The following is a 9854-nucleotide window of genomic DNA, read 5'->3' on the forward strand; positions in this document are numbered from 1 at the left end:
CTTACGAGAAATTGGGGCGGTTCCTTCAACCTGCATTGTAAGTGTTACTCTATGGATTGTTTTAAGGTCGAGGATTATTACCCATGTAATTTAATTGCTCGTTATCCATGTTGTAGCCATAAGGTTGGTATTCCTAATGGGTTGGTCCACCTCCACTTGCTTCGCACTACATTACTGGGTAAACCTGTGAAGAACTAAGAAAACCATCAATCTTTTTATTTACAAGTTCTACCTAGTTTGACAGCATAGTAACCGAATCGACGTTATAAACGCTTGCTGCTTTAGTTGGCTTAGTCCTCATGACTTGCCACTGATAGTTGTTCAGTGGCATCTCCTCTATAAACTCATAGGTATCTTCAGGTGTTTTATTGTTGATGGTTCTTCCAGCAACTGCGTCAACCATTTGTCAAGTCAAAGGATTCAGGCCATCATGGAATGTTTGAACCTAAAGCCAAAGCGGTAACCCATGGTGAGGGCACCTTCTTAGTAGGTCTTTGTATCTCTCCCATGCATCGTAAAGTGTTTCTAAGTCCATCTGCACAAATGAAGAGATATCATTGCGTAATTTAGTCGTTTTAGCCGGCGAAAAGTATTTGAGTAAAAAAATTTTTGTTATTTGTTCCCAAGTAGTAATTGACCCTCGTGGTAACGAGTTCAACCACTGTTTAGCTTTATTCCTCAATGAAAAGAAAAACAACCGAAGACGTATGTCATCATCAGAAAGGCCATTGATTTTAAATGAATCGCAAAATTCCAGAAAGTTTGCTAAGTGAGCGTTGGGATCTTCATCCTACAAACCGTCAAACTGAACAAACAGTTGTATCATTTGAATTGTGTTAGGTTTCAGTTCAAAAGTATTTGCAGCTACAACAGGTCTAACTATGCTAGATTCAGTTCCTGTTAAAGAAAGTTTAGTATAATTATACATAGTTCGTGGAGCAAGATTTTGATTAGCCGCAATTGCAGGAGGTAGCTAATTGTCTTCGTTTTCAGCCATCTCTTCGGTTGGGGTTTGAGTATAGTCTTTTTGCTCATTCTCTGTGTATCTTAAGCTTCGTCTTATTTCTATTTGGTTTTTGCGTACTGTGCAATCGATTTCTTCGTCAAAAAGTAGTGGTCCTAACGGGTTTCTTCTAGTTATAAACTATAAAAACCTGCCAAGAGAAAGAAAAAGTAAATTAATAAATAATAATAATAAATTAAACTGCAAGAAAATAAATGGCTAAAGTAATAAAAATTGAGTGTTCCTAATATCTTAGTTCCCCGGCAACGGCGCCAAAAACTTGATTGCGTAATTTCGTGATAGGTTTTAAATATTTATAATTACTCGTTCTTGAACTAACTATTATCACGATGTAGGCAAGTGTACCTATCAAACAGTAGTATAGTTTTAGCAAGACCGGATTGTCGAACCCAAAGGAACTAAAAGTACTAGTAATGACTGTCTTTTTATTATCTAGCCTAAGAATAAAGAGGTTTTTGTTTTAACTAACTAATTATCTAAACTAAGAACTCACAGAGAATAGAATTGGGAAATTGCTTTTGGGAAAATCAATTGAATGAAGGAAATACCTAAGAAAAAATCCACCTAAACTGTACTCGTTATTCTGGCTCCGAATCGAACGATTTATTCATTTAACTTGTTCCGTAGAGATCCCTAAGTTATGTTATTATCCTTATTCAAGACTAATAACATCTAATCCCTAGATTGAATAACCAAGACTTTTCTCTAACTAACACTCTTGAAGGGAAATTGAGGAGAGATCTTCAGTCTTGATATGAATCCGGCTTCTGAGATGGAAGAATCGGCTTTGTTGGGGTAATTCCTTGCCTCCTATTCTGTGTGTCCCCTTTCTTCCTCCTCTAGGGTGTATTTATAGGCTTTGGAATGCCTAAGAACCCTCAAAATTAGTCTTTTCCGAATTGGACTCCACTTGGGTTTGGCAAGGACACGCCCGTGTGCGATTACTTTAGGCCGTGCTCGAGCCTGCCAAATTGAAACGGCTGTGTGGTCCACCCGTGTGAGGAGGTCCAGGCCGTGTTGATTTCGTACTTTGGCCCATTTTCTCCGTTTTTAGCCCGATTCTCGTTCCTTTCGCTTTCTTGTGCTATAAAACATGAAATTAAACCATTAGGAGCATCGAATTCACCAATTCTAATGGGAAATCATCCATAAAATGTGTTAAACATGGGGTAAAAATGTGTATAAATTACGGTTTATCACCCATATTTCTGGGTGGTCTACCTCGAGCTGCAGTGTTACCCGATCTCATATTCTGTACTGGATTTTTTTCAGTTAACTCTGGGCATTCACGAATATAATGATCCATTGATCCACATTTAAAATAGGCTCGATCATGAAATCTACAACTGCTAGGATGTCGTTTACCACAATGTTTACACTTGGGTTGATTTGATCTGACATTACCCATACTAGCTACTGAGGTAGCTCTCGAGCTCACAAGTGGTCTATCCTGATCTCGTCTAGAATAACCCGATGTATCACTAGAACTGTAATGCCCAAAATTTTGGGCCTAGAAGAACTCGACTTCGCGTATCAGAGTAATTGGATTTTAGTTGTGCGAGAGAATTTCACTAATTGCGTGTTCGCTTTACTGGCTATGTGCTTTAGGAGTGATTAGAAGTGTTTTGGGAGGTCTTGAGTTCAAATCTAGGCTTTAGAAAAAATCTGAGTTTTCCCTAAATTGAACTTGGCATTGGCTGGAAAGTCTTATTAATATTTTGGGTTTAAATTATGACACAAGAAAGCATGTGGTCTAGTGGCAAGGTGGCATTAGGAGTATGGCAAGGAGGTCAATGGTTCGAGACTTGAAGTGAGCTATGGATTACTTATTTTACAGCTGTGCCAGCCGGTGGTTATGTTGGAATAGAATTCTACTTAAGTGGTTGTGGAATTGGTCTTGGGGGAGAGATTTATAGAATATGGACCTGGAGGAGTTTGAAAGTGATTCAAATCGAGCGGTTGAGAGATTATAGGAGTGGATTATGGGGGGTTGAGGGTAGAGTTAGTAGTTGGCCGAATATGGGACTTCCTATTGTGTATATTTGGTCATAGAACCTTTTTCCCATAGTTTCGAATTCTTTTATGCCATTTTGGGTTCTCTTTGCTTTTATTTTTTCCCATTTCTCTACTTTCTGTCTATCTTTTCTCTCATTTGTTCCTATTCATATTTGGCCAAATACCCCATTGCCTTTTGTGATCATTCTTGTGCATAGTGGCCAAAAATCCTTGCCTTCCTTCAACACTTTCTTTCATTGATCATAGTACTCTTGTAAGCCTATTTTTTTAAACCAATAGGATTTGTTTTCCTTCTCCTCTCAGTGGTAGTCGAATACTGTATTCCTGTCACATCACTCGTGTTTTCGATTCAGCCACTCTTCTTCACACTTTCTTTTTGGTCATCAATTTTGACTCAGTGCACTCAAGTGTTACTCCTTTAGTTTGGAACCGATTCTGCAGGATGGTAAGTAGTAGAGAATAAGACTTTGTTTGGTTTTGAGTTCTTGTGGTGAATTCATATATCTTATTGGGATCTAACGAAGAAGGGATCTTTGTTTAGGTTGTGGTCGAAGGTGATTTGACAATTGTTTGAAAGTTGGGGAAACAGGTGTTTCTATTGTTGGTAAGGTCACAACAGTTGATTTAGTTTTCTATCAGTTTCTTTTGATAATAAGAGTTGGATGAGTAATCGTTATGATGTTTTAATCTAGGTGCGAGGATACTTGGGGTACGATTCATTTCACGAGAAGGTGTGTAACCGTAGGTTATGTTGATGATCGGTTGAAAAGCCGAAAGTATGTGTATTTGTATGCAGTTTTCGAGACTCATTTAAAAGCTGAAAGTATGTGTTGTTTACACTACTATGACTGTTGATTGGAAAAATGTCGAAAAGCCAAAAATATGACGTATGATGCCACACAAGCATGCGATCGCAAGAATGGTGAGCCGAGCCCGCGAACATGGGCGTTAGACTATAGAGGCCACAATGAGCGCTCTTGTGGTCTTGGGCTGTTCTAGGCCTCGTTGGGTAGAAATGGGTTGTGTAGGCCGGTGGGCTTGTGGGCTTACACAGATAAAATGTATTTGATCTAGAAGTGTTGTTTGGACTGTGACATTCGCATAGCTGTGGCTGTTACGGGGCTAAATGGGCCACACGAGTGTATGGGCCCATCTTGGGCTGAGAGTTGGCCTTAGGCCCATTTACACCGTTATGTCTGTTTAGATTACTTAAGTAGCTCAAGGCGACGATAGACCGTCGGCTGGGTTGTTAAGACCCCAGACTGTAAAATTACCGAGATACCCCTATAGGATAAAATGACTGTTTTGCCCTTGTAGGTAAATGGCCGACTTAGACTATGAATTTAACTGATTTGACTGTGATTGTATGACTGTGTTTTAACTGACTTAACTGTGGTTATAAAACTGATATACTTTTAATATATGTTTAAATGACTATTAATAAGCATGGTCATTTTCATATACGTGTGATGATTGAGCATGACATACATGACATATTGCATGGAGTTGGGACATTGATATGAAGGAAGTTCTAATAGGATCGAACGGGTCACACGAGACAACTGTGGATCCAGTATTGATCTATTAAGGTCTCATGGGTCACACGAGACGACTATGGACCGATGGACGGCTTAGTGCTGCTTAATCTGATTATGGCTCTGTGCTATGTTGATTATGGCTTTGTGCAAATCCTATTTACCAGTGGCTATGTGCCTATCATATTTATTGATGACTCTGCATCGATCATATTTACCCATGGCTGTGTACCGATTATATTACTGATGTTGATGGCTATGTACCGAACTTATTACAGTTACCGATGGTTTTATGCCAATTATAATACCGCTACTGATTATTATCAAAATGATTCGGCCTATTTCAAAGACCCAACATGCATTTTTTTTTGCATTGGGCTCTTTCATTTACTGATAGAAATATCAGTTAGTCTACCGTATATATATTTTTTTCTAACAAAAAAAGAAGACAGTTCCATGTGCTCTGATTAATTGTGCTCTGATTCATTACTGATACAGGAGCACTTCCAAAGTGTTTCAAAGAGGGGAAGGGTTATCTTGACGTAGGTCTGCTTCTGGCCTAGATCAACCTAAGTTAAATGGAGTCTTTACCATCCTGATTAAAAAATCAAGCATGAAACTTCATACACCTTAAGATTCATAGGACGAAAAGAGCATTTTTGAGGTCCTTATACTCATTATGCCTAGCATTGAATAGACCGGGTATTCACCCTATCAATATCTCAAATCAATGATGGGTTCGATTCGGATCTTGCCTAAACGACACCCGAATCAGACCGAACCATTTGTCAGGCTATTGTTCTCTTGTTCTTGTTTTGTTCCTTCAAAGTAATAGAGTAAGACATCGATTTCTCAAAAAGATCAATTCTTTTGATTGCATGATAGACTTCCCTGAAAAACATTGGCGCACGTGTAAACGAGGTGCTCTACCAACTGAGCTATAGCCCTTGTGTTTGTGATACATATTTTATCATATTATGTAGATAATTTCTTGTCAAGATGAATAGTACATGATCCAACATCATAATCATAGCTTTTTGTTCGGTTTGATTGGTATTGCTTAGAAGTAATATTGGATTTATAATCCATCGATGTAATAGGTCCCTTTTCTTTCTCTTTATGATTCCTTATGATAATAAATGACCTACTTAACTCAGTGGTTAGAGTATTGCTTTCATACGGCGGGAGTCATTGGTTTAAATCCAATAGTAGGTAGAACTTATTAGATACCATCGATCCCGATGTCTAATAAGTTTTTCTACCCACCTTTTTTTATTGATTTTCTATCTTTTTCATCCTATTCTATTTCCGTTTTCAATTTTCAAATTTTTCGTTAGATCAAAATCTGATTTCACTTTTGATTGTATTTGATTCTATTTAATCGGCAGAATCAAAATGGGATGTATAAACGAAAGTTCTATTTCTGCGGAAATTCTTTCGATTAACCAACTCGTTACGAAATCACATTAATAGCCTCGACTCGTGTCCTAGCCCGTCTGAGAGCTAGATTTGCCTCAATTGTTTGCCTCTTGCCTTCAGCTTTCCTCAAGTTAGCTTCCGCTATTTCAAGAGCTTGCTGAGCTTCTTGTGGATCAATGTCACTACCCTTCTCCGCATCATTTACTAAAATAGTGATTTCATTGATGCCTATTCTAGCAAAACCACCCATCAGAGCCATTGTTAACCATTGGTCGTTAAGGCATATTCTCAAAATACCTATATCTACAGCTGTGGCAATAGGCGCGTGATTTGGTAATATGCCAATTTGTCCGCTTTTAGTAGATAAAATGATTTCTTTCACTTTTGAATCCCAAAAAATTTGATTAGGGGTAAGTACGCAAAGATTTAAGGTCATTTCTTCAATTTGCTCTCCATTTCTAAGTTCGTAGCCTTCGCAGTAGCTTCGTCGATGTTACCTACCAAATAAAAGGCCTGTTCAGGAAGACCGTCTAATTCTCCAGAAAGGATCAATTTAAATCCTCTAATTGTTTCTGCTAGACCAACTTATTTCCCCTGGGAACCGGTAAAAACTTCCGCTACGAAAAAGGGTTGTGATAAGAAATGCTCAGCAGCCTTGCTGCAATTTTGGTTAGTGCTGCAACCGGTGCTAACATTGTAAGTGTAGGGATGGCGTGGGTGAGTTATTCCCCATAGGTAGTGCAGGGTTGGATGGAGGCAAGTGCAGGGTTGGATGGAGGCAAGTGCAGGGTTGGATGGGATAGCATGCATTCATGCATTCACACATTCTCTTTTCTTACTGAGATGGGCTAGGCCCAATTAATTCAGTTATGGGCTGTGACCCAAATGTTATTGTAATGGGCTTTTGCCCACGTATGCTCTGAACTAGACTGTACTGTTATTGTTAACGGGCTCTGGCCCAAACTATTTCTGTTTCTATTCGGTATATTGACTGTTACTCTAGTAAGGGATTACACACTGAGTTTTCATAAACTCACCCCGTTTATTAACTACACAGGTAATCCCTAGCATTAGGAGGATCGGTCCTACGAGGGACTCGGAGATGGTCACACAACTACAGTCTTATTATGCTTTGGACTTTATTTACAGTTTAGATTCCGTATTGGGTTTTAATTTTTGTAATAAGGTCTTTTAGTGTTTTTCCATTTTAACTTTGGGTTTCATTTACATTGATTTATATCTGTTTTAAGTAAATCACGAATTTCCCAAAATGTTAATTGTTTTTAAAAAAACACTACGTTCCCGCAACATTTTCAAAATGCTTCCGCAACTTAACTTTTTAACATCAAGTTTTATTAATTATTTTAAAACTAGCTTCCGTAACTAAAAGAGATTTTTGGGAATAAAATTATGTATTTTTCAATAAACCATGTTTTAAAATTAAACTAACGTAAACTAGGGTTTTATACAAGTTTTAATAACCAAAAGTTTTTTTATAGGAAGGGATTCTAATTAAAACATGGTTTTTGAAAAACACTTCAATGTGACACGCCAGATTCTGGCCTAACTTCTAGACCGGGTTCAGGATGTTACATTTAGTGGTATCAGAGCTAGGTTACAAAACTCAGACTATCAAATGGGCTTTTAACTTTTCGGATTATAAAGTTACCTATAAATGATTTTGAAGTAAGGATTTTATCGTGTGGTTTACCGGGTCTCAGGCGCCGAATCTGTAAGTCCTTTAGATATTAGATTGTATATAAAGTTAGATCTTGCATTTATTCTGTGTACGTTCTGGAAATTAGATTTTTTTAAGCTATCAACAGTTAATAAACCGTAATTTATACATATTTTTACCCCATGCTTAATGCATTTTATAGATGATTTTTCATTAGAATTGGTGAATTCGATGCTCCTAATGCTTTAATTTCATGTTTTATACTCAGGAAAGCATGGAAGAGCAAAAGGAACGAGAAACGGGCCAAAAATGGAGAAAATTCGCCAAAGTACAAAATCGACACGGCCTCGACCTCCTCACACGGACAGACCACACGGCCGTGTCAATTTGGCAGGCTCGAGCACGGCCTGAAGAAATCGCATATGGGCTTGTCACACGGACGTGTCCCTGCCAAGCCCAAGTTGAGTCCAATTCGGAAAAGGCTAGTTTTGAAGGCTCTTAGGCATTCCAAAGCCTATAAATACACCCTAGAGGAGGAAGAAAGGGGAGTAAGGAATTACTCCAAGGAAGCCGATTGATCTATCTCAGAAGCTGGATTCACCATCAAGACTGAAGATCTCCCCTCAATTTCCCCTTCAGGGGTTTTGAGTTTTCATTATGTTTTGTATTCTTTATTATTCTGAGATGTTTTCTTATTTAGTTATGAACTAAAACCCCTAAATACCTAAGGGGAATGAAACCTAAGACGAATATTATTATTATTTTCTGAATTGTATGATAAATATTTAACTTGTTCTTAATTATGTGTTTTTAATTCTTGTTTTGATATCCCAGGATACTGATTCAAGATAAGCTCTTATTCGGAGGAGGAATAGACCCTGTCTAAGAGTACATTTGTCATAATTAAGCGAAGTTGTTTGCCGGCCTAGACATAGGGTGACAAGATTCTGTCAGATTAGGGTGAAACCTAATAAGGGGATCCATTGATCAAGTTAATGCAACTTTAGGGTGTTAATTAGAGAAAGGTCTCAATTATTCAATCTAGGGATTAGACGTTATTAGTCTTGAATAGGGGTAATAACATAACTTAAGGATCTCTACGGAACAAGTTGAATGAATAAATCGTCCGATTCGGAGCCAGAATAACAAGAACAGTCTACGTGGATTTTTCCTTAGGTATTGTCTTCATTCAATCAGTTTTCCCAAAAGCAATTCCCCAATTCTATTCTCTGTGAATTCTTAGTTTAGATAATTAGTTAGTTAACACAAAAACCTCTCTATTCTTAGGCTAGATAATAAAAAGACAGTCATTACTAGTACTTTTAATTCCTTTGGGTTCGATAATCTAGTCTTGCTAAAACTATACTACTGTTCGATAGGTACACTTGCCTACATCGTGATAATAGTTAGTTCAAGAACGAGTAAGTATAAATATGTAAAACCTATCACGAAATTACACGATCAAGTTTTTGGCGTCATTGTCGGGGAACTAAGATATTAGGAACACTCAATTTTTATTACTTTAGCCATTTATTTTTCTTGCACTTTAATTTATTATTATTATTATTTATTAATTTACTCTTTCCTTCTCTTGACAGGTTTTTATAGTTTATGACTAGAAGAAACCCGTCAGGACCACTACTTTTTGACGAAGAAATCGATCACACGGTTCGCAGAACCAAAGAGAAATAAGGAGAAGCTTAAGATACATAGAGAACAAGTAAGAAGACAATACTCAACCCCCAACCGAAGAGATGGCTGAAAACCAAGACAATCAGCTACCTCTTGCAATTGCGGCTAATCAAAATCCTGCTCCACGCACTATGTATGATTATGTTAAACCTTGTTTAACAGGAACTGAATCAAGCATAGTTAGACCTGCTGTAGCTGCAAATACTTTTGAATTAAAACCTAACACTATTCAAATGATACAACAATTTGTTTAGTTTGATGGTTTGCAGGATGAGGATCCCAACGCTCATTTAGCCAACTTCTTAAAACTATGTGATACATTTAAAATCAATGGCATTTCTGATGATGCCATACGTCTTCGGTTGTTTCCCTTTTCATTAAGGAACAAAGCTAAACAGTGGTTAAACTCATTACCATGAGGATTAATTACTACTTGGGAACAAATGATCGAAATTTTTTTTCTAAAATATATTCCGACAGCTAAAACAGA

At 37.6% G+C, this 9854-nt stretch overlaps 1 non-coding gene across 1 annotated transcript; it reads left to right on the forward strand.

Annotated features, from left to right (window-relative positions):
• The first annotated feature begins 461 nt into the window (after positions 1-461).
• On the forward strand, positions 462-568 carry LOC121211580 (small nucleolar RNA R71). Its single transcript, XR_005906802.1, has one exon. It is a non-coding gene; the product is annotated as a small nucleolar RNA R71 (small nucleolar RNA).
• The last annotated feature ends 9286 nt before the right edge of the window (positions 569-9854 follow it).

The sequence above is a fragment of the Gossypium hirsutum genome, chromosome A12, assembly GCF_007990345.1.
Source record: "Gossypium hirsutum isolate 1008001.06 chromosome A12, Gossypium_hirsutum_v2.1, whole genome shotgun sequence".
In the NCBI taxonomy this organism is placed as follows: domain Eukaryota; kingdom Viridiplantae; phylum Streptophyta; class Magnoliopsida; order Malvales; family Malvaceae; genus Gossypium; species Gossypium hirsutum.